The following is a 26,785-nucleotide window of genomic DNA, read 5'->3' on the forward strand; positions in this document are numbered from 1 at the left end:
CAGGAAAAAGTAATAAGTAAATAAACGAGCAAAACCCATTTAGATGCCTCTGATACATATTTATTAAAGCTGGATTCTCAAACTCTTATCCAGTAATATTGTATGTTCAGAAGTAGGGATAGGGAACTTCCGGCCCACTCAAGATTGTTGGACTTCATCTCGCTACCATAATTGGCTATAGGTAGTCCTCAACTTATGATCACAACAGGGACCAGAAAATTCATCATTAAGTGCTGTGGTTGTTAAGTGAGGCAACATGTGACTGCACCCGATTTTATGACATTTTACAGTGGCCATTAAGCGAATCACTGCAGTTGTTAAGTGAACCACTCAGTTCCCCATTGATTTTGCTTGTTGGAAGCTGGCTCAGAAGGTTGCAATTGGCAATTATGTAACCTTGGGATGCTGCAACTGTCGTAAATACATGCTGGTTGCCAACTGCCCAAATTTTGATCACATGACTGTGGGGACACTGCGATGGTCATAAGTGCAAGGACTGGTTGTAAGTCACTTTTTTTAGTGCTGTTGTAATTTTGGTCACTAAATGAATGGTTGTAAGTCAAGGACTACCTGTATACTGGCTGGAGTGATGCCAGTTGGTAGCCCACACATCCTTCACCTCAGTCTTAAAATGATGTATTTACTTACTGCATTTGTATCAGTAGATACACAGTACAGTTATGCAGTAGGTTCACAAATATCTGTTTTATACCCATTTTCACCTGAGGTTTCCAGGAAAAGGGAAGCCTTCTTCTTGTCACCCACCCAACAGTTCAGTTCAGGGTGGTTCTTTCTCTGCAGTTAATGGCAACAGAGATCTTGATGGAAATCTTGTTCCCACACTCTCTCCCAGTGGTCCTACTCCACATTGCTACTTCCCTGCTCTTACTAGGAACCAGCAGGCAATAGCATTTTACCACCTAGCTGCAGATTTATCAGCTGGGGAGGAAAGTAAAGTGAGTTCTGTTGAACTGAAGCACTCTGTTTATTCCTCTGAGTGTTCAGAGAGCAGGCATCTAACCTGAGCAATGATTTAGTGAAATGGCTTTTATAATTATTGGAGCCTGAAGTTGTCACTGCCCAGAAGCCCTTTGCATTTTTTGCTAATATCAAGATACTCTCACCCACTTGTTTTGAGTGAACAGAGTAACATGAAGAGTGGCAGATCCCTCCCACCCCCAATTTTTGTGACAGACACTGGACTACTACCAATCTCCATAGTCCAGGAAAGAGAGTATAGGAGCAAGATAGGCTGAGGAAGAATTGAGTCGTGACAGGGGCCAGAAGTCTACTGTGGAAGGAAGTTGAGTGGACAATGGCAAATACAGAGAAGGTGGAGATGGTGAAGCAGAAAAAATGCATGCAGAATGGAATGCAGTATGGAAACAGGAATGTGGAGGTGGAGAAGAACGAAGTAAAAATAAGGGAAATCAAATTAAGGAGTACATTACAAGCAAGAAGGATAGAGTGGTGGCATGCAATAGAGGAAGTGTGAGAGTGTTATACCGACGAAGAAGATCCCAATGGATAATTGTTTGTATGAGATTGGAAGAGAAGGTTGGCAGAGGTGGTAGAGACAGCATAAACTGGATGAGTGGGATAAACAAATCCCTACAAAGTGGTGACCTCCCGCCTCACTGCCAGTGCAGGAAAAGGAAGTGATGGTGTTAAAGATCATTTTTGTATTGGATTGGAAACTGGGGCCGATTTATTGCTCAACGTAACATCATACTATTAGAAAGGACTTCTGATGCTGCCTCTACCCAGATTGACAAGGAAGGGGGGGGAGGCAGAGAGGGCTTGCCAGGAGAACTACTACTTTCTGGAGTAGTGGGCCAGTGGAGGGGAGGTGCTGATAGTAGGATCTTGCCCAACTGCTAGATCTAGTCTCCCCATTTACAGCTGTTACGTTACTTCAACTTCCATGCCCTGGAGGCCTGGTCCAGGCCATCCAGGATTTCATGGCAACCATGGCTTTGTCTCATGTGTCATCAGGCCCATCACTTAAAGGTGGCCATGCACTGGACCTTAAAGCAGTTGTGGGATGATTTGGAGGTGGGGGGCATAATGTCTAGGCTTTTGCCATGGTCAGACCATTTCCTGCTCTAGATGATTGACTGCCACCCGGGACCTCTGCAGGGCAAATTGATTGATTTGGATGGCCTACAGTAAACATCTCATGGATCTGGATGGATTCTGTGGGCACTTGGTATTTTCTGAGCAACCAGTAGGCTGTTTCCGTTGATTGCCCGGTTAACTGTGGCAACAGGAGGCAACCTGGGCCCTTAATGTGATTGCTGCTGAGCAGCCTCTCTCTGCGTGCCAATCCAAGCTGGCCTAGGACTAGACTGCTTCTCCCTCCCCCCCCCCCACAACACCTACTGGAATTGGCCCCAGAGGAAGGAGGCAAACCATTGCAAAGCAGTGCCTCCCATCCCCCTAAGCCAATCCAGAAGGATCCCATCAGTAATGCTATTGAAGGCTGCCGAGAGATTAACAAAGGCCAAATACAGTCATGTTACTGCCAATACATTGTCGCTAGTAGGTAATGCCAACGGCATGATGATGGGGGTGTCCCTCCTCGATTCTTCCGGAATTCAAATCTAGCTGAGCCAGGTAGACTTTTAGTTGGGTGGGAATGCATAATCGTATGGAAGTGTAAATGAGTGGAGTTTTTAGTTCAGAAAGTGAATAATCTCTGCTCGTTCCTTGGTATCCGAAGAAGCAGCAGATAAATGGTTGTGACAACAGTGGGGAACCTACCCAAACCATTTTAGATCTGTCAGTGATGGACTAAAATTAACAGCAATAAATACAGAATCTCTGAATAAATCTAAAAATGAATGAAGTATTAGATTTATGCACACAATTGATATTGCAAATCTGATGTAAAATATTCAGTTATATTCTTGGATGCATGTTAAGATTGGAGAGAGAGGGCCAAAATCAGTGTTTTTCAAACTTGCCAACTTGAAGAAGTGTGGACTTCAACTCAGCATGCCGCCTGGGGAATTCTGGGAATTGAATCCACACCTCATCAAGTTGCCAAGTTTGACAAACACTGGCCTAAATCATAGATTCCATACTGAAAATAGAAAATTCTAGATGCAGAATTGTTGCAGGAACTACAGTTGAGGTGGCAACAGCACAGGTCCACCCTGCTGTTGGTATGAACCAAACATCTACACAGGAACCAGGGGGCTTCTGAAAGGTTCGTGATGACAATAGTCCTGAGCCCCACCCATAGAGGGCAAATCAATCCAAAGTATAACTTAGTATTTGAAATAATCAGAGGGATTGATTTATCATTCAAGGCTGGAAATCTAATAGTTAAGCGAATATAATGGTAAGAGTTCTTTCAGTATTTCACTCTTCATGGCATGAATATTTTATGCCCAGTGGGTCTCACACTGTTAAAAAGGCTCTGACAGGACCTCAGCTCTGAATCAGGGGCTGAAAAGGCCTTGTTTATCTTGTTTTTGCTTGAACTTTATTTGTTGCAAATTAAAACTGGGCCTCATCTCCTTGCCCTGCTGTTGGCATATTTTATTTTAATTGGACCCTATTACCATCATGATCTTCACCATCATTACTATTGCCATTTAATTGGATGCTGTTGTTATCTGCAACTGATTGAATGACTTAAATCTTCAATCTATTCAGTGTCTTCTTGTGCAAGTGAGAATTCACTCCTAAAAAGTACCATATGTATAACATTAAAAAAAAACTGCAAATGATTGATGGCAACTATAATTTGGATTGGAATAGTCAGAGACAAGAAGAAAGGAGCGCAGAAAACTGCAGAAGTGAACATTATGTTCTTCCTTCCTCATCCCATTTAAAAAAAAAAAATTCTTTTCTTCAACATTTTTCTTGCCCTTTTTCTCTTCTTTTCTCTATGCTTCTCTTTCTTTTATTTGACTTTCCTCTTTTCTCCATGGTACGTCCACTGGAGCTGCAGCAGGAAATTCTCCATTCCCACCGCTTGCAGTCCTAACCTCACAGCTCTTTCTCGCCTTCCCCATTTCAAGAGGATGCCTCTCCTTTTAGGGACAACTCCAGATGACTAATGTTCCCAGAGGAATGCTCAGAGAGGGAAGCAGTCAGCACTTCTCTTCCAAAAATCCTTTATGAAGGCGGGTTGTAGAAGGGCTTCCCTGTGATTTATGGATGACTGGAGGCCTAGTGGAATCCAGAAAATATCTGTGGAGCTGCGGGATGCCATTGAGACTAAGTGGTACAATCTGACAGAGTGGCTGAAGATGAGTCTCCAAACATTAAAACAGCTCCTCTTGTCAGGCTTCTGGATGAGCTTGAGAAAAACTGTGGCTACGTTAAAGGAGTCTATTTATGTTAATGCAGCTCTTAAAACTTTTTTTCCCATGCTCCCATGCAGTGCTTTTCAATCTTAGCAACTTGAAGATGCATGGACTTCAATTCCCAGAATTCCCCAGCCAGCATCTTCAAATTGCTGAGGCTGAAAAATACTGCTGGCTTGGAAGCTTGATGAAAAAGGAGGCATTTTAAAGACTTGCAAGGAAACAAGGTACTCATTTAAGGTCCAGAGGACCTAATCTGACTAATTTCCAAGTATGTAAAATCCTATGTATATATCTTTAAAAAACCATAATATTTAAATAGAAATACAAGGTAAGTTTCAGTAGTGAGGAAGACATATCTGCTCTAGAAGGATTTTAAAAAAGGGCTTCTTCCCACAGCAAATAGTTAATCTCTGGAATTCACTGTCTTCATTTTCTCTTTTTTGAACATTTTTCATGCTAGTGTGTCTTGCACGTTTTGAGGCAGGGCCAAATGCTCCCTCACTGAAAACAGTAAATGTATATAAGACAGCCTTTCTCAAACTTTTGGCCCTGGAGGAACCCTTGAAATATTTTTCAGGCCTCGGGGAACCCCTGCACATTCAGGCTCAAATCTAGGCCAGCAGTTACAAAATTATTATATTATGCATTAACAGTGTTCTTAAACTAAAAATAAAGAATGAAACTTACCTCCTTAATGTGAAGTGGCCCGAATTTGAAATAATTGCTTAAATAAAACATGATCTCCCAGGGAACCCCTAGTGATCTCTTGTGGAACCCCAGGGTGCCACAGACCCTGGTTGAGAAACCCTGGTATAGGACAATCTCTGCAGCAAGTGGTCCATTCATAGTTTTCCGAATCTGTTATGTCACTTCATCTTGCCTAGAGTTGCCACATTCTATGCAATAGCTGTCCAATATGGGAATCCCAGAGGTGCTGGGAGTCGGGATAAATTTAATAGATGAGGAGAGGAGGAGGAGGAGGAGGAGGAGGAGGAGGAGGAGGAAAGGGGAGGTTTTGTGTGTGTGTGTAAGACTATAGTGCAATCCATCAATATCAGAAAAAAGTCTAAATAGTAAAATACTCACGTTGGCATTATACGAAAGGAAATTGTTTGCACAAGGTATGTACATAATGTCAGATTGCAAAAACTACATCTGCTGGAAGAGACATACATCAGACTATATACGTTTCAGCTGATTCTTAGCCGATTCTTTGCTCAGATTGTCCATTGGAACTTCCTAGACAAGAGGGACTATAAAAGGGTTGAGCCTCACCTAAGCAGCTACTTTTTTTTGAGATGAATACTTCTGGTTTGCCCTTTAGTTCTGACTGTCCCTTTTATCTTGATTAGACATTTTATTGTTCAGGCCTAATGCTACATCAAGATTTTAGCCATATTTTCTTGAATAAACCATAATGTTGTTGTTGTTTATTCGTTTAGTTGCTTCCGACTCTTCATGACTTCATGGACCAGCCTGCGCCAGAGCTTCCTCTCGGTCGTCAACACCCCCAGCTACCCCAGGGACGAGTCCGTCACCTCTAGAATATCATCCATCCACCTTGCCCTTGGTCAGCCCCTCTTCCTTTTGCCCTCCACTCTCCCTAGCATCAGCATCTTCTCCAGGGTGTCCTGTCTTCTCATTATGTGACCAAAGTATTTCAGTTTTGCCTTTAATATCATTCCCTCAAGTGAGCAGTCTGCCTTGATTTCCTGGAGGATGGACTGGTTGGATCTTCTTGCAGTCCAAGGCACTCTCAGAATTTTCCTCCAACACCACAGTTCAAAAGCATCGATCTTCCTTCACTCAGCCTTCCTTATGGTCCAGCTCTCGCAGCCATATGTTACTACAGGGAACAACATTGCTTTAACTATGCGGGCCTTTGTTGTCAGTGTGATGTCTCTGCTCTTAACTATTTTATCAAGATTTGTCATTGCTCTTCTCCCAAGGATTAAGCGTCTTCTGATTTCCTGACTGCAGTCAGCATCTGCAGTAATCTTTGCACCTAGGAATACAAAGTCTTTCCCTGCTTCTACATTTTCTCCCTCTATTTGCCAGTTATCAATCAAGCTGGTTGCCATAATCTTGGTTTTTTTGAGGTTTAGCTGCAAGCCAGCTTTTGCACTTTCTTCTTTCACCTTCATCATAAGGCTCCTCAGTTCCTCTTCGCTTTCACCATCAAAGTGGTATCATTTGCATATCTGAGATTGTTAATGTTTCTTCCAGAGATTTTAACTCCAACCTTGGATTCCTCAAGCCCAGCATGTCGCATGATGTGTTCTGCATACAAGTTGAATAGGTAGGGTGAGAGTATACAGCCCTGCCGTACTCCTTTCCCAATCTTAAACCAGTCCGTTGTTCCGTGGTCTGTTCTTACTGTTGCTACTTGGTCGTTATACAGATTCTTCAGGAGGCATACAAGATGACTTGGTATCCCCATACCACTAAGAACTTGCCACAATTTGTTATGGTCCACACAGTCAAAGGCTTTAGAATAGTCAATAAAACAGAAATAGATGTTTTTCTGAAACTCCCTGGCTTTTTCCATTATCCAGCGGATATTGGCAATTTGGTCTCTAGTTCCTCTGCCTTTTCTAAACCCAGCTTGTACATCTGGCAATTGCTGAAGTCTACCTTGCAGGATCTTGAGCATTACCTTACTGGCATGTGAAATGAGTGCCACTGTTCGATAGTTTGAACATTCTTTAGTGTTCCCCTTTTTTGGTATGGGGATATAAGTTGATTTTTTCCAATCTGATGGCCATTCTTGTGTTTTCCAAATTTGCTGGCATATAGCATGCATTACCTTGACAGCATCATCTTGCAAGATTTTGAACAGTTCAGCTGGGATGCCGTCATCTCCTGCTGCCTTGTTATTAGCAATGCTTCTTAAGGCCCACTCAACCTCACTCTTCAGGATGTCTGGCTCTAGCTCACTGACCACACCGTCAAAGCTATCCCCGATATTGTTATCCTTCCTATACAGGTCTTCTGTATATTCTTGCCACCTTTTCTTGATCTCTTCTTCTTCTGTTAGGTCCTTGCCATCTTTGTTTTTGATCATACCCATTTTTGCCTGGAATTTACCTCCAATGTTTCTAATTTTCTGGAAGAGGTCTCTTGTCCTTCCTATTCTATTGTCTTCTTCCACTTCCGCGCATTGCTTGTTTAAAAATAATTCCTTATCTCTTCTGGCTAACCTCTGGAATTTTGCATTTAATTGGGCATATCTCCCCCTATCACTGCTGCCTTTTGCTTTCCTTCTTTCTTGGGCTACTTCTAGTGTCTCAGCAGACAGCCATTTTGCCTTCTTGGTTTTCTCTTTCTTTGGGATGTATTTTGTTGCCGCCTCCTGAACAATGCTGCCAACTTCTGTCCAGAGTTCTTCCGGGACCCTATCTACTAAGTCCAGTCCCTTAAATCGATTCCTCACCTCCACTGCATATTCCTTAGGAATATTAGTGAGCTCATATCTAGCTGATCTGTGGGTCTTCCCTAATCTCTTTAGTCTGATCCTAAATTGTGCAAGAAGAAGTTCGTGATCTGAACTATAGTCAGCTCCAGGCCTTGTTTTTACCGGCTGTACAGATGTCCGCCACCTTTGGCTGCAAAGGATGTAATCAATCTGATTTCGGTGTTGTCCATCTGGTGAAGTCCATGTATAAAGCCATCTCTTAGGTTGTTGGAAGAGAGTGTTTGTTATGCAGAGCGAATTGTCTTGGCAAAATTCTATCAGCCTATGTCCTGCTTCGTTTTGTTCTCCCAGGCCATACTTACCTGTAATTCGAGGTGTCATTTGACTGCCCACCTTAGCATTCCAGTCTCCTGTGATGAAAATAACATCTCTTTTAGGCGTGTTGTCCAGTAGGTGCTGCAGATCCTCATAGAACTGCTCTACTTCAGCTTCTTCAGCATTTGTGGTTGGGGCGTATATTTGGATCACTGTGATGTTAGATGGCTTGCCCTGAATTCGAATTGAGATCATTCTGTCGTTTTTTGGGTTGTATCCAAGCACTGCTTTAGCCACTTTACTATTAATTATGAAGGCTACTCCATTTCTTCTGTGGTCCTCTTGTCCACAGTAGTAGATCTGGTGGTCATTTGATGTGAAGTGGCCCATTCCAGTCCATTTCAGTTCACTGACGCCCAGGATCTCTATCTTTAATCTTGACATCTCACCAATAAACACATCCAATTTGCCCTGGCTCATAGATCTTACATTCCAGGTTCCAATGGTGTGTTGATCTTTAGAACATCGGATTCGCCGTTCACCACCAGCACCGTCGGCCGCTAGCCGTCCTTTCGGCTTTGAGCTAGCTGCGTCATCACGTCTGGGGCTAGTTGAGCTCATCCTCTGTTCCTCCCCAGTAGCATTTTGACCATCTTCCGACCTGGGGGTCTCATCTTCCGATGGTATACCGACATATCTCTGGTTGTACTGATCCATTTAGTTTTCACGGCACGAATACTGGGGTGGGTTGCCATTACCTTCCCCAGGGATCGCATTTAGTCTGACCTCTCTGTCATGACCTTCCCGTCTTGGGTGGCCCTTCACGGTTTAGCTCATGGCATCATTGAGGTGCTCAAGCTCCAGCACCACAACAAGGTAACGATCCTTTGCTGAAGGATCCATAATGGCTTTGTGTAAATATCAGACTGAGCCATAATGGGAGGGCTTAAACATGGCTGCCTGGGGAATTCTGGGAGCTGAAGTCCACACATCTCAAAGTTGCTGAGGTTGACAAACACTGCATTATGCTAAGACAAAAGCTGGATTTGAAAAGCTTGTTATCCCAAAATCAAATAAATAATATTATACCTAAATTCCCACATTAGACTAAGTTGTAATGTGGTTTGTTCCATTTTGGCTTTGTGAATCTAGCTGTGGTAGTTATCTTGAAGCCATGAAGCCAAGAAGCCATGGCTCTTCCAGGGAGAAATAAAAATCCACCAGGACTAAACCCAGGTAACCATAAGTAAACCATGCATTTCTCTTCACACATGCTAAGCTATTCTTGTGTAAGAAAACAAATGTTGATTTAATACTGGTTTAAAATGAACCATGTATTATTAGCTAGTCATGTTCTACATCATACTACGGCGGACCCAAAGTGCATTACACATAGCATGATGTATGAATGTACAAAACTATGTTAATTTCATGAGAAAGGAAAGGTTCATCTGTTTTTTCCTGGGAAATGCTTTTCAGATACATTGACATTTTTTAACATACTGCTAGCAATAGAACCTTTCCCTTGAGTGCTGTTGGGCTCTCTCTGTCTTGTATTTCAGAAAGCAAAACATATTAAATAGTTGATCTCATCCTCAAGAAAAGGCTTGAGATTGAATTACAATGGAAATTTGCCTTCGTGCATTCTTTGATTTCAATTATTCTACCTGCCTGTCAGATTGGAGGTTGCTATAAAGCAATCCCAGTTGCAAGCTGTAAATCATCAGTGGAGAGAATGTTCCATAAAATGTATTCATTCATAAAAAAGGCCACCCACTGTTGGCAGAGTGCTAGAAAGCATTTGGCCCAGGAGAGATCAGAAAAGTCACACACCAGGCATTTCTATAAAAATAATTTTATTTACAGAAAACAAACATATTTAAAGGCTGTTTGCTGAGAGGAGAGATCTCTCTCAGCTACATATTCTTTGCAGGCCTACACAGAAGGGAAACTGAAACTAAAACAAGTCCAGGCAAGTTCCTCCCCTTAGGCAATGCAACCATTATCACGTGAAAAGGGGACAATTAAATTCAACCTCTTCACCGGGCCAAAATGATTAGTTACCATAGTAACCTTAATCTGTAGTAGAAAACATATTAACACCCACTACCCCTCAGGTATTTTGGGCTACAGCTCCCAGAATCCCTGACAACTGGTCATCCAGGTAAGAGGGATAGTTCACCCCAATACCAGAGAATCCACTGAAGCCAAACTTCCTTTAGTCTCAATAGCCATAGCCTGTATTCAACCATCTATGATCACATTGTGGAATTTAAAGGAGAACTTAGTTCCAGTGCAAAAAGATGATTTTCATTTTTAACTTTCATCAAAGTTATCAACTGGATTCACATTTTCTTAACCTTGACTTTCTTATTTATCCCAACTACAGTGGGATAAATTTAAATAGCATGATAAAATACAAAACTTGATTTACAGTCTATAATGGGTAAGCTACCACCTGCTAAAGCAAAGCCAAACAAACCACATTGTGATCTAATTCAACGTGTAAACTCAAACCACTAGAAATATCTATAATTGACTAAGCCTATGTTTATGCACCTTCAGCAAGGGATCGTTACCTTGTCATGGTGCTGGAGCTTGAGCACCTCAATGATGCCATGAGCTAAACCGTGAAGGGTCACCCAAGACGGGAAGGTCATGACAGAGAGGTCAGACTAAATGCGATCCCTGGGGAAGGTAATGGCAACCCACCCCAGTATTCGTGCCGTGAAAACTAAATGGATCAGTACAACCAGAGATATGTCGGTATACCATCGGAAGATGAGACCCCCAGGTCAGAAGATGGTCAAAATGCTACTGGGGAGGAACAGAGGATGAGTTCAACTAGCCCCAGACGTGATGACGCAGCTAGCTCAAAGCCGAAAGGACAGCTAGCGGCTGACAGTGCTGGTGGTGAATGGTGAATCCCATGTTCTAAGGATCAACACGCCATTGGAACCTGGAATGTAAGATCTATGAGCCAGGGCAAATTGGATGTGGTTATTGGTGAGATGTCAAGATTAAAGATAGACATTTTGGGCATCGGTGAACTGAAATGGACTGGAATGGGCCACTTCACATCAAATGACCACCAGATCTACTACTGTGGACAAGAGGACCACAGAAGAAATGGAGTAGCCTTCATAATTAACAGTAAAGTGGCTAAAGCAATGCTTGGATACAATCCAAAAAACGACAGAATGATCTCAATTCGAATTCAGGGCAAGCCATCTAACATCACAGTGATCCAAATATACGCCCCAACCACAGATGCTGAAGAAGCTGAAGTAGACCAGTTCTATGAGGATCTGCAGCACCTACTGGACAAATCGCCTAAAAGAGATGTTATTTTCATCATGGGAGACTGGAATGCTAAGGTGGGCAGTCAAATGACACCTGGAATTACAGGTAAGCATGGCCTGGGAGAACAAAACGAAGCAGGACATAGGCTGATGGAATTTTGCCAAGACAACTCACTCTGCATAACAAACACTCTCTTCCAACAACCTAAGAGACGGCTTTATACATAGACTTCACCAGATGGACAACACTGAAATCAGATTGACTACATCCTTTGCAGCCAAAGGTGGCGGACATCTATACAGTCGGTAAAAACAAGACCCGGAGCTGACTGTAGTTCAGATCACGAACTTCTTCTTGCACAATTTAGGATCAGACTAAAGAGATTAGGGAAGACCCACAGATCAGCTAGATATGAGCTCACTAATATTCCTAAGGAATATGCAGTGGAGGTGAAGAATAGATTTAAGGGACTGGACTTAGTAGATAGGGTCCCGGAAGAACTCTGGACAGAAGTTCGCAACATTGTTCAGGAGGCGGCAACAAAATACATCCCAAAGAAAGAGAAAACCAAGAAGGCAAAATGGCTGTCTGCTGAGACTCTAGAAGTAGCCCAAGAAAGAAGGAAAGCAAAAGGCAACAGTGATAGGGGGAGATATGCCCAATTAAATGCAAAATTCCAGAGGTTAGCCAGAAGAGATAAGGAATTATTTTTAAACAAGCAATGCGCGGAAGTGGGAGAAGACAATAGAATAGGAAGGATGACCTCTTCCAGAAAATTAGAAACATTGGAGGTAAATTCCAGGCAAAAATGGGTATGATCAAAAACAAAGATGGCAAGGACCTAACAGAAGAAGAAGTGATCAAGAAAAGGTGGCAAGAATATACAGAAGACCTGATGAAAAGGATAACAATATCGGGGATAGCTTTGACGGTGTGGTCAGTGAGCTAGAGCCAGACATCCTGAAGAGTGAGGTTGAATGGGCCTTAAGAAGCATTGCTAATAACAAGGCAGCAGGAGACGACGGCATCCCAGCTGAACTGCTCAAAATCTTGCGAGATGATGCTGTCAAGGTAATGCATGCTATATGCCAGCAAATTTGGAAAACACAAGAATGGCCATCAGACTGGAAAAAATCAACTTATATCCCCATACCAAAAAAGGGGAACACTAAAGAATGTTCAAACTATCGAACAGTGGCACTCATTTCACATGCCAGTAAGGTAATGCTCAAGATCCTGCAAGGTAGACTTCAGCAATTGCCAGATGTACAAGCTGGGTTTAGAAAAGGCAGAGGAACTAGAGACCAAATTGCCAATATCCGCTGGATAATGGAAAAAGCCAGGGAGTTTCAGAAAAACATCTATTTCTGTTTTATTGACTATTCTAAAGCCTTTGACTGTGTGGACCATAACAAATTGTGGCAAGTTCTTAGTGGTATGGGGATACCAAGTCATCTTGTATGCCTCCTGAAGAATCTGTATAACGACCAAGTAGCAACAGTAAGAACAGACCACGGAACAACGGACTGGTTTAAGATTGGGAAAGGAGTACGGCAGGGCTGTATACTCTCACCCTACCTATTCAACTTGTATGCAGAACACATCATGCGACATGCTGGGCTTGAGGAATCCAAGGCTGGAGTTAAAATCTCTGGAAGAAACATTAACAATCTCAGATATGCAAATGATACCACTTTGATGGTGAAAGCGAAGAGGAACTGAGGAGCCTTATGATGAAGGTGAAAGAAGAAAGTGCAAAAGCTGGCTTGCAGCTAAACCTCAAAAAAACCAAGATTATGGCAACCAGCTTGATTGATAACTGGCAAATAGAGGGAGAAAATGTAGAAGCAGGGAAAGACTTTGTATTTCTAGGTGCGAAGATTACTGCAGATGCTGACTGCAGTCAGGAAATCAGAAGACGCTTAATCCTTGGGAGAAGAGCAATGACAAATCTTGATAAAATAGTTAAGAGCAGAGACATCACACTGACAACAAAGGTCCGCATAGTTAAAGCAATGGTGTTCCCTGTAGTAACATATGGCTGCGAGAGCTGGACCATAAGGAAGGCTGAGAGAAGGAAGATCGATGCTTTTGAACTGTGGTGTTGGAGGAAAATTCTGAGAGTGCCTTGGACTGCAAGAAGATCAAACCAGTCCATCCTCCAGGAAATAAAGCCAGACTGCTCACTTGAGGGAATGGTATTAAAGGCAAAACTGTAATACTTTGGCCACATAATGAGAAGACAGGACACCCTGGAGAAGATGCTGATGCTAGGGAGAGTGGAGGGCAAAAGGAAGAGGGGCCGACCAAGGGCGAGATGGATGGATGATATTCTAGAGGTGACGGACTCTTCCCTGGGGGAGCTGGGGGTGTTGACGACTGACAGGAAGCTCTGGCGTGGGCTGGTCCATGAAGTCACGAAGAGTCGGAAACGACTAAACGAAGAAACAACAAATGTTTATGCACACACTAATGGGTTAAATCAGTAAATCCTGATTAGGTTCACATGAGACACTAACTCATAAAATGTATAATACACATTTACATAAAATAGTATAATACACAAATACTACATTTACATAAAGTAACTACATTTTAGCTGTACAAACGTAGCAGCTGATTACAGGTTAATTCACAGCCATTGCAAAGTGTGGCTTAATTTGGAGGCATTTAGAGGTAGGGATGCCACATTTTGAATAGTGATGGATCTGAAGCAAAAGGCATTCTCAATACTTTTGGGGGCTAAACTACACAATGGGTTAAATACATAGCAGAACCTGCCTTTGCTTTTTTGTAGTAAGCAAGAGGAACTTGACCCAAGATCTGGCAGCGGTGGTTTTTAAAGCAGCTAGAGTATGTGTGGTCTAGGACCATTTATTTTAATAAATGTAATAGCAGTTAGAGAGACCCAGGCTGAAGACTCTGCCTGTCATCATTACTCAACTCATCCTCCTGCATAAGGTTGCTGTGTAGATAAAATGAAGCATCATCCTCTCTATATCCTGGAGAAAAGGCAGCATTGGAGTTGGATGGATGGATGGATGGATATGAAGCAGCCAATGTACTTTCACAAGGTGAAATGAGGAAGGCATTTTCTAGAAAAATGAAAGATTCCCAAATGTATGCTAATGCTGATTAGCCTTTTAAGCTCAGCATAAGAGAAAGTAACAACACATTGTTTCATCTGCAGCAAAGTCTGGTTCAGCCAACTGCTCGAAGGAAAAGGAATCAGGTTGGGCATCCTGTACAGCCCTCAACCCAGCAGCCCTGAAATTCTACCAGAATATCCCAGGCGCCTCTGCAAAGTATCAGCAGTGGCTAAGCTATGATGCTTGCTTCCATGTGCTATGGACCCAGCCCATTGTGACTTACTTCCTGCATAACCTTGTTTAAGCAAACTATAGTTTAGGACCATGCATGAATCCAGCTGCTCATCTGACAAGGTAAGGGGTTGTTGTTCCTGGGATGGCGGAAGGACCTCTATCCTGGAAACCCTGTTTGCTGATCCTCCCAAAGCTCTCTGTCATCTGCCTGTAAAGCTGTTCCTGGACACTGAAAGTGATGTACCAGCAGCAATTGGCATTTTGCCTTGCTGATCATCTATCTGTCATTGGGGAAAGGGGGACCCTTCCTCCCCCAGGACCTTCTGGAGGAGGCAGGCACCCAGAATGGTGCTGGACAGCCAAGCCATGGGGCTGAGCTCCTGTCTGGAAACAGAGGGATTGTGCTTGTTTCTGATTAGCTGCTTTTGGCAAGCCTGGTGGAAAAAAATAGCTTAAAAAGTCAGAAAGCTTTAAAACAAATGTCTCAGACAGGAGGGGGATGGGGGAGAGAACAAGGTAGAGAGCAAGGGGAGGGAATCATAGGATCAAGAAAAAGTGGCAGGGACAGCTGGAAAAGGATATAAAGCAGAGAATGGCTCTGATTTGTTCTGTTCTTTTGAATGGATTGGTACCAGTTCCAGAATCTTCAGGCTACTGGAACCTCAGACCTGACTTCACTCCCAGGGATTTTAAAGCATTTGCCTTAAAATAATTAAAGCAGGAAGCAATTCATGATGGAGTTCACATGTCACGCTAAAGCATGAGACCGTCTGCTTGGCTTTGGCAAAGCAAGATGTGTGAACCCATCCCACTGAGGTTTATAAACCAAGCTTTATGGCTTAAACTCAGCTGATTGTTGCTTAGGCCACAAAACATGCTTAAATAAATCAGCTTAGTGCTCTGGGTGAATTGTTCATAGCTATTAAATTGTAGCACAATCCAAGCTGGCTGGGGAATTCTGGGAGCTAAAGTCCACACATCTTAAAGTGCCCAAGGTTGAGAAACACTGGGTTAGAGGCTGTGGCCGTATTCCTACCACATGCTTAGCCAGATTAGCCAATGAACCCATATTTGATGTTTGTACATACATTAAGTTATAAACTAATCAGGAAGGTTGGGTTCACTCAATGTACAAAGTCAGAAAACAAACTAACCAATAAATCTAGACAGGTTTTGCAATTCTGCTGTTGAAGCTTGTAGGTTCTTAGATATTCAACTGGTCTTGCTAAGCATGTTATGTGCATTTAGTGGAATTTACTTCTGAATGAGGAGGAGAGCACTGTTAAAAGACTTCATGGGTTTATCTGCAGATAGTTTGCAGTGCTTTTAGTTTAAGCTGAGCAAGCCTGCCCATTCTTTCTCTAGCATAACTTAGCTAATGCTATTAAGTTCTAGAAACAGAGAAGAAGCAACCAAATACATCTTTTTTCTTAAACTTGGATCTGCAATGTCTCTAAAAGCCAATGTTTTGGAACACACATACATACTCAACATTAAAATTAAAAAAAACCCTAACCAAATAAATTATAACTCTATAATAACCATATGCTTATTAAAACAAGTCATCCCAGCTGTAAAATTTCAAACACGGAAGGCCTGTCTGTAACCAGGCACTTTCCATAGGAGGGTTGCAAAGCCCACATTTAAATCAGATGTGATGCAGGAAATCTGTGAGCAGCCCTCTTTGCATTTCTGAGACTTAAAAGCAAACTTGGGGGTGGGATTTGTGAATTTGATTAGAGAAGCAGCTTGATGAAATGCAGCAATTTTTCCTGGAGTATTCCATCTGTGAAGTTCTATTCACACATGCAATTTTTTGATGAGTAGGGATTCCAACTTCCACCCCCAGTCTGCTCACAGAGTTTTTGAATCACATCTGATCTGAACGCTATGAAGCTGAGAAGTGTTCATGGATCGGCAGATTCAGCTTCATTTATTTGTCACCCAAAGTAAGAAAATGGTACCTTCCTTTGTGCATTTCATTTGTTTTAAGGAGGTGAACTGTCTGAACTTCTCCTTTAGTGGTGGGCAGACTTGTTAAGGGTGACTAATTCCCTCCTAGTGGGGGATGACCAAGTAGATATCCCATACCTGGCCACTGTGACCATTTTGCATAGTACTTTGCTAATAAGGTTGCTCAGATTCTCCGAAGTGTTGACTCCTCATGGGAGATGAAGTAGATTGGATGCTCTCTGGCACCCACCCTGCCTTCTGTGTGCTAGATCCATGCTCTTTCATGTGAGACTGGAAAGGACATGATGGGCTGTGTTTGGGAAGTGGTCAACATAATTTAGGAGAGGATGTCTACATTCTTGAAGGAGGTTCTGGGGCACCCCTCTTGAAATAGCCCTTCTTGGATCCAGCTTTTCTTGATAATTATTGCCCAGTCTCTGATTTTAACTTTCTGAGGAAAGTTGTTATGTGGGTGGTGGGGATTCAGCTGCAGAACATCTTGGAAGAAGTGGATTATCTAGACTCCTTACAATCAGGTGTCAGGTCTAGTCATAGGACCAAGATGGCATTGGTTACTCTGGCTGATTACCTTTTCAGGATCTGGATGGAGGTAGTACACCTCTCCTGGTCCTGTTGGACCTCTAGACCTTCAATACATTTATCTCTATTGCAGTCTTTATTGCAGTCATTAACCAACACATATACCATTTATCATGGTAGTCTTCAGGATTGCCTGTGGGGGTTGGGGAATGGAGGCACTGTTTTTCAATAGTTCCATTCCTTCCTTAATGGACATTTCCCGTTGAGGAGAGAACAGCCTTGTGATTATTCCCTCATGAATGCTGCAGAGTTTAGTCTTCTCCCCGTACTTTTTAACAGGAGGCTACGGGAAGAAATCATCAATCAGTTAAAGCTGAGGTATCATCATCATGCAAATAAGAGTGTTCCATTGCCATCCCAGGCCCAGCGAGAGATGCTGTTGAAATCTTGTCCTGATGTCCAGAGTCTGTCCTGATGTCTGGTATAAAATATTCGAAGTTGAACCCAAGCAAGGCAGAGTTTCTGTTTGTTTATTGTGGTGCTGTGTTGGCTCTGGTGTTGTCCCTTAAGGGGGAAACACTAGTCTGAGGGTGCAAATCTATGACTTAGGGCTTCTAGACTAATGGCTACTGTTGGATGCACAAATGGAAGCTGTGGCCGGGAAGGATTCTGCCCAGGTCTGGCTGGTGTGCCAGTTATACCCTATCAGGAACGAAAGAACCTTGCTGCAGTGATGCATGCCCTTATCATCACTCCTCTGGACTGCTGCAGTGTGCTCTACATGGGGCTGCCTGAAGAATATCTGTAAACTGCAATTGGTTAGAATGGAGCAATCTATTTTTTTGACTGGTCCTTGTCAACATAAGCATATTACATCTGGATTTCAGGCCCTGTATTGGCTGCTGATAGGTTTTTGGGAGCAATTCAAAATGCTGCTTTTAATCTATAAAGTCTCTTGTGGATTGGCATCTAGGTAACTGCAGGACAAACTTCTCAAACCAGAGTCAACCTATTTGAGAGGCTATTCCCAGAAAAAACTGCAAATGGTGCCCATTTGTGAGGCCAGAAGAACAGAGAGCAGGAGATGCTGCTTTTTGATGATGGCTCCCTTATTGCCTCCCCTTGTAAGATAGATTAGCCCCTGCTGTGATAATCTTTCAGAAGTCAGTTAAAAAACAGCTTTTCTGGAGAGCATTTGGGGATGAAGTGATTCGTTGCTATCTGTATGTGGGTTTCTTGCTTAATGCCTTCTTTTATTTTCATATTTATATTGGGACGTTTTAATTATTTGTATTATTTGGTTTTATTTATTTATTCATCAAATTTATATGGCCGCCCATCACACATGAAGTGACTGGGCAGCATACAACAGTTAAATAAAACAATAAAAATATAAAAACAATCATTATTAAAAATATAAACCAGTCCTTCTTAAAAATATACAAACCACCAAACGTAGGAGAGAGTAAATACTAACCACTATGATGGAGCCATCTTAGAATATCACTGGCCTCCTGGGACCCCCAGGCCTGTTGGCATAGCCAGGTCTCGAGGGACTTATGGTACATTAACAGGGATGGAGCTAACTTCACTTTGGGGAGGGGGGAGAATATTCCATAAGGCAGGTGCCACGGCAGAGAAGGCCTGCCTCCTGGGACCACCAGATGTAAGTCCCTAGCAGATGGGACCTGAAGCATACCTTTCTCTGCCAGATCAAATGGGATGGAGAGATGTAATCGGAGAGAGGCAGTTCCTCAGATAACCCAGTCCCATGCCATGAAGAGCTTTAAAGGTTAAAACTAGCACCCTGAATTGGATGTAGAAGCAAACTGGCAACCAATGCAGCTTGCAGAGCAGAGGTGTAACATGTGCTGTTCTGGAAGCACCCATAACTGCCCACACCGCTGCATTCTGCACCAGTTGAAGCATCCAGATACTCTTCAATGGCAGCCTCACGTAGAGCGCATTACAGTAGTCCAATCTGGAGGTGACTAGGGCATGAGTGACTGTGAGCAGAGCTTCCCAGTCTAGGAACGGATGCAACTGGTGTACAACGTGAACCTGTGCAAAGGCCCTCCTAGCCATGACTGCTACCTGCTCCTCGAGTGGGAGTTGTGAGTCCAGGAGGACCCCCAGACTGCACATCGGGTCTGTCTGGGGCAATGCCGCCCCATCCAGGACCAAAGATGGCATAGTCCTAGAACCAGCAGGCCCCAAAACCCAAAGCCACTCAGTCTTGCCAAGGGTTCAGCTGAAGTTTCTTGTTTTCCATCCAGAGCCTCACAGTCTCCAGGCACCGGGATAAGACATTCACAGCTTTGCTTACTTTGCTAGGGGCAGAGATATATAATTAAATATCATCAGCATACTGATGATACTTCACCCCATGGTGATGGATGAGCTCACCCAGCGGCCTCATGTAGATGTTGAATAGGAGCAGAGAGAGCACCGAATCCTGCAGCACCCCACATAGTAGGGACTGAGTGGAGGACCTCTCTTCCCCAATCAACACCAACTGGAATCAACCCCAGAGAAAGGAGGCAAACCAGGACAATATCGTGCCACCCACCTCCAATACTCTGAGCTGTTCCAGAAGGATACCATGGTCAATGGTATTGAAAGCCACAGAGAGATCAAGTAGGGCAAGGGTGGATGCAAAACCCCCATCCCACCCTCGTCAGAGGTCATCAAAAAGTGAAAACAATGCTGTTTCCATTCTGTACCCAGGCCTGAATCCCAACTGAAAGGGATCCAGATAATCCACTTCTTCTAAGGTCCTCTGAAGCTGCTATGCAACCACCTTCTCAACCACCTTCCCCAGAAAGGGGAGGCTAGATACTGGACAAAAATTGTCCAGTATGGTGGGGTCTAAAAGTGGCTTTTTGAGGAGGGGATGAAGTAAAGCCTCCTTGAGAGGCAAAGGAACCACCCCCTCACTCAAGAAGAATTAACCACCACTAGAACCTACCTACACAACACCCCCTGGGCCATTTTAACAAGCCAGGAGGGGCATGGATCTAAATAGCAGGTGGCTGAGCTCACAGTCCTAAGGACCCTGTCCTCTTCCTCAGGCCCAACAGGTTCAAACTGTTCCCAGATAGCTGGGCAAGACTCCTCCCCTGTCATCTCCTCTGGACCTCCAGCAAGGCCAGCATCCAACTACAAGTGAATCTGAGTGACTTTGTCCAACAGTTGCTGAACAAATTCCTCTGCATACCCCTGCAAGAAGTTCTCCAAGCCTCCTCTACCCAAGAGGGCTCATGTCACCTGAAACAGGGCTGCAGGGTGGCTACCTGTGGACATAATAAGGGTGGAGAAGTACTGATGCTTTGCCACACTTATTGCCACAAGGTAGGCCTTAATAGTGGCTCTAACTCATGTTTGGTCGAGTTTGTCTTTTGTTGAGCGCCAGCAATGCTCCAGACATCTCTTCTCTCGTTTTGTCTCCAACTCCTCCATGAACCACGGGGAGTGATGGGATCCTCGAGTGGGAGAGGTCTTATTGGCACAATCTGATCCAATGCCTCAGCTGCACCCTTATTCCAAGCAGCAACCAAGGCTTTGGATGGACCGTGCAGCAGACCAGCAGGAACAGCACCCAGCTCCCTGTGAAACCCATCCAGGTCCATCAGTCACCAGGGAGGACTAATCTAATGGGCCCAGCCTCCCTGCAGATCATCCCTGTGATCCCACCATGACAAGGGAGATACCAAAAGCTTCCTCAATTTCAGATCACATAGTCACTGCTCCAACAGGGACACTAGATCCAGTGTGTGACCACTATCCTGTATTGGGCCTTGGATGATCTGGGATAGGTCCATAGCCATCATGGTGGCCATGAATTCCCAAGCCACCTTAGAACACTCCTAGAGAAGGCAGATTGAAGTCACCCAGAACCATAAGTCTGGGGAACTCCACTGCCAACCCAGAAATGGACTCAAGGAGCTCAAGCAGAGAGGTTGCTGCGCAGCAGGGAGGCTGGTACAACAGCAACAATCCCAACTGATCCCTAGAGCCCAACTTTATAGTTGTTAGGCACCAGGAGTTGTCAGAAATTACGGCAGCATACAAATCTAAGCAATCAGTCAATCCAAAGGAGATTCCACGGGGCTTCTCTGATTGGAGGACAACCCACCTACTTAGATCTTGCAGTTGATCAGAAGGTCCAGTGACTCCCAGGACCTCAACTCTGTCCCTTCCTGGATCTTTGTACCTTGTGGAGCTCTTTTGGACTGTGTGCTAAACACTGGAGCCCTTCCTTCCTGCCAAAAGCAAGCCTATGATCATTTGTCTGTTCTGTACTTGGGGGAGTTGAAATGATCCTCAAGGGAAGCACAGATCAACATCACTTCCTAAAACAAATTCTATGAGACAACAAAGATTGTCCTTGCTGTTATGAAATTTGAGCTATTTCTCATCCATCTCCATGTACAAGACATTCAGATGAGTTTTAGCAAAGCCAGATAGCTGTTTCCCTCTGCACTCAAAATGTAGTGTTATAGAAAGATGCTTAAAAATAAAGCCAGTTTAAGAAGTCTAGCATTTTTTTTTTAGTGAGGTGGCAAAAGCCAGTCCAGAATTCTTTGGGCAGGGGAGGAGGCAACGGATATGTTATTTTCGGGAGGAGGGGAGGCAAGAGAGGAGGAGAGAGAAACACGCTGAGAAACTTCTTCCCCACCCCTTGCCACCCTTTCTCTTTCCAACTGTAATGTGCTGTGCTGGCAGATCCAGAAATAGAAAGCAAATGTGAGGTTGGCAAAATGACAATACATGAGAATCAAATTCAGTCATTCCATTGACTGAGTCACAAAATGAGAAAGAAGTAAAGGCATAGCTCAGAAAGAATGCTGAAAAATCCTGCAAAGCCCTGATTTGTTTTTCCTGAGACTATAATACTTACCATAAAAAGGAAATCCATGTTTTGATGTCACAGAAGACCAGTGTTCTAAATTACAATGCCTATATCTATTTGCAGCAATCTTTTTTTCTGTGTGTATTTGACACATAGACAGGAGGTTGTCTTACCCCCACGAATGAAGAGCAAATTAACACATATTTTTTCTTGAGGATAATGCCACAAACGACTGGCCACATGAAACTTCTGTTGGAATGTGGCAACATCTTTGGCTTCTTTCACATAAATGGGTCTATAAAAATGATCATGGGGGACTGCTCCTTTCAGGGTGTCAGCTAGCCAAGACTTTTCCAGAATGCTTTATTCCAATAGAAGAGAATACATGTAATTCAGGGTTGAACTGTGGAGTCCTTGGTGTTCTCTGAGCTTGGTTGTTTGCTTGCAGATGTTTCATTATCCAACTAGGTAACATCATCAGTGCAAGTCTGGGTTGGGTTGGGTTGAGTCTCTGAGAATCGGACACGATTGAATGAAAAAGAAGAAAGAAAACAGAAAAAGTAAATAAGCAGAAAAAGTAAAGAGAGAAAAGAAAACGAAAAGAAATGGATGCAACAGTTTTTAACATGTGCATTTTGTCCACATCTTTCCATAAGATATTCATGTTTGTACACCACTTTCTCTAATGTATATGTATATTTCATAAACATCTCTTAATATACTCATTTTGGTATGCAATATTTGAGTTAAGACCTACATTGTATAATTTGGGAACGTATATAGTTCAAAGAATAAATTTCTGGTCTTTTTATTGTTCTGGGAAATGTGAATTAGGTTGCCTCAATTTGATATGCATACCAAATGAAGTTTCTGCTTTCCATTTCAAGTATTTAATACTGGACTGCTGATTCCCATATGGAAATTGAAGCCACAGTTTGCTTTTTTGTTTGTTTAAAAGATTTGAATGGCCACCCATCTTAAAACACAACTCTGGGCAGCTAATACAAATGAGATGGAAAGTAGTGAAAGTTTGCTTAAAATGAGAATTTTGAGACTTATGCACATTTGGAGTGGATCTGGTTGAGAAATACTGGTTTAACTCTTCCAATACCCATGAATTTCCCTTTGCACCCTCCATTTCCCAATAGTCAAGGATACCGGCCTATATTTCCATCACAAATATAGGTTTAACTTGGATTATCTATCATTAAGGAGGATATGCTTGATGCACAAAGCAGTTGTTTACTCACAGGAGAAATGTCTGTGCAATTTTTGGCCCTGAGTAGTCAGATAATGCACCTTGCCTAGAGTACTCCTAGAGGTGCTCAAGGATAGTATTTATTTATTGTGCTACATTTTTAGCAAATAAACGTGATCCATAATTCCTAACCTAATATTCAAGCTGAAATGCAAATACCCTTTAATCTTCACTATGCTTTGAGTATTACAGTACAACTGTCAGTCAAAGGTCATACCAAAATGTGTATGAAAATGCATGTTTCTAAGGTGTTTGCCAATGATTTGGTGATAATCCTGGAAAATCCTTTGGAAGGAATAGAAATATTAATGGAAAAATTAAAGGATTTTGGTCCGTAGCTGGATTTAAAATTAATAATGAGAAAATGAAGGTGTTAACAAAGTATGAGGATGGAAGAGCAAAAAGAATTGATGGAAAAAACTGGTTTTAAGACTGAGAAACAAGTGGAATATTTGGGTATTAATATGACTAATATGAATTGTATGTTATTTCAGAACAATTATGTCAAGACATGGAATGAAATTAAGAAGGATATGCTAAGATAGGAGAAATTACAGTTGTCATCTTTGGGGAGAATCTCTGTGATAGAAATGAATGTATTGCCTAGAATGATGTTTTTGTTTCAGACAATACCTATTTTAACAACTGATGTACCATTTAAGCAATGGCAAAGAGATATATCTAGGTTTGTATGGAAGGGAAAAAGCCAAGGGTTATTGTAAATATAAAATCCTTCAAGATGCAAAGGAACAAGGAGAATTGGGACTGCCTGATTTGAAATTGTATTTTGCAGCCTGCCACTTGGTTTGGATGAAGGAGTGGGTGCTGCTGAGAAATAAGAAAATTTTAGAACTAGAAGAGCATGACCTGAGGTTTGGATGGCATGACTTATTTTTTTAGATTTTTTTATCCCACCTTTATTATTTTTATAAATGACTCAAGGTGGGGAACATACCAAATACTCCTTCCTCCTCCTATTTTCCCCACAACAACAACCCTATGACGTGAGTTGGGCAGAGAGAGAGTGACTGGCCCAAAGTCACCCAGCCAGCTTTCATGGCTAAGGAGGAACTAGAAGTCACAGTCTCCTGGTTTCTAGCCTGGTGCCTTAACTACTAGACCAAACTTCTATGGTACGATAAAGTTAAAGTTAATGTAGCTTTTAAAAATCACTGTATTAGAAGTGCCATATATTGAGAATATGGAGTAGATATAAACCCAGATTGTGCCTGATGGGTGTCAGCATAAGATGCATTTTATAGAAAAGAAATAGCAGGCAAAGAGAGATGGTTAACCTATTGAAAGTTGTTACAACAAGAACATGGAGAATATAAAATGAAATCAAGAGATCAATTGACTGTAGAGGGATTTAGTTTTCAATTGTTTTTGTATGCACAGTTAAGAGAAAGATTTAAGGTAGATAAAAAGGACATTTATAATTGAACAGCACAAGACAGAATTTGAAATTGAATTATGTACAAATGATGAACATGTAACTCTAAAATGTATAAACTTTTGTTGAAATTTGAAACAGAAGAACAAGTGAAAGAGTAAAAAATGGGCTAAGAACATTGGACATAATATACAGATGGAACAATGGGAAAATATGTGGCTGAAAGAATTTAAATTTACATTAAGTTATAATTTAAAAGATAACTTTTATAAAATGATGTTCTGTTGGTACATGGCTCCAGAAAAATTATCTAGAATGTATAAAGGTACTTCAACTTTATGTTGGAAATGTGGAAAACATGAAGGGTCATTTTATCATGCCTGGTAGATTTGCAAAAAAGGCAGAAAATTTTGGGTTCAAATATACACAGTGATACAAAGTATTTTAAAGATTAATGTTAAATTGAAACCAGAACTCTTCTTGTTGGGACTAATGAATAGACAATTAGAAAAGAGTTATAGAAGAATATTTTTATATATGATTACGGCTACAAGATTATTATATGCACAAAATTGGAAAGACTCTGAAATACCAATAACGGAGGAATGGCTGGTGAAGGTGACAGAATTAGCAGAGATGGCAAAACTGACTTGTTTGATTAGAGAAATGACAATGACTACATTTATTGGTGACTGGAAACCCCTTATGGACTTTTTGCTGAAAAAAGAAAAAAATGAACTTGTGATTTATGCGTTTGATTATTAGAAAGGGTAGACTATGGAAAGAAGGAAATTATATTGTAACCTTAGAGAGTGAGGGTAAATATATAACGGCTGTTAAGAAAACCAGAAGCCACTTCTTTATAACTTTTTCTTTCCCTTCCCCTCCCTTCCCCTTCCCCTTCCCCTTCTTTTTTCTATTTCTTTCTTTGCACTTTTTCATTTATTACTTTTTGTTACTTTCCTTCCTTTTCTCTTACAAAATTTGTATTACTTTTATTCATATATATATATATATATATATATAGAGAGAGAGAGAGAGAGAGAGCATGTTTTAAGATAACATACATAAACAGAATGGTTGTTATGTATTTTATGCTAATGCCTGTAGAAAAGTACTTAGGTTAAGCAACTGTGTTAAAATTATGCAAATTATTTCAGTTTACTTTATGCAGGCTTCAGTTTATGAAAAAAATACTTTAAAAGGTAATAGTTTGAATAAGTAAAGGTATTAGTTTTGCGCATTAAAAAATTAACAAATGGTTCAAAACATCTACTGAATGTAACTGATCTGTCACACTGCCCACCCTCCGGAATGAGGTTCCCCCTGAGATCTTGATGGCTCCTACCCTGCTGGCATTCCAGAGGGCCATAAAGACCTGGCTGTCCTCCCAGGCCTTGGCCTACAGTGTCTGGAGGTCCCTCTACTAGATGCTAGATGTTGGTGAGATGTTTTGGGGTATCTGCTGGATTTGCCATCTTGTTCTTTTTTCTTCTTCTTCTTTTATAGTTTGGATTTTGTTGTGTGTTAATTCTTGTTATCTTGTCTGGTGTAGTGTGAGCTGCCCAGTGTTACTTGGAGTTGGGCAGCACCAAATTGCAGCAGATAAATAAATAAATGTGCATTCACATAAGACATTAAAGCATAGTACAGGTAGCCATCATTTAGCAACTGCAGCAACTGTTTACAGTTACAACAGTGATGAAAAAGTAACTTTATGACTAGTCCTCACATTTATGACCTTTGCAGGTCTTTAAAGCAAAGGAAAGCTGAATCAAGATCATAAGCACAGTCGTGGTTTCGCTTAGCGACTGTTTCGTTTAACAATCAGGTTGCTGGTCCCAATTGTTGTTGCTAAATGAGGATTACCTGTATTGCTTAGCGGTGAACCATAACACCTTACTGATGCCTACTGATCTCTTCCACAAGTGGTGAGTGTGAGGTGGCTTCCCAACTCAGAGAATCCAGCAGCTGCAAGTGGGACACTGGCTGAGCAAAATGGCCAGCCATAGTTTCATTTAATGTGACATCCTAAAGCTTCTCCACTGCCAATTCTGTTGGAAGTTCTGGCAAATCCATCATGCCTCATTTGCATGTGAATTAACATGTAA

This window comes from Candoia aspera, chromosome 4 (genome assembly GCF_035149785.1).
Source record: "Candoia aspera isolate rCanAsp1 chromosome 4, rCanAsp1.hap2, whole genome shotgun sequence".
NCBI classification, from domain to species: Eukaryota; Metazoa; Chordata; class Lepidosauria; order Squamata; family Boidae; genus Candoia; species Candoia aspera.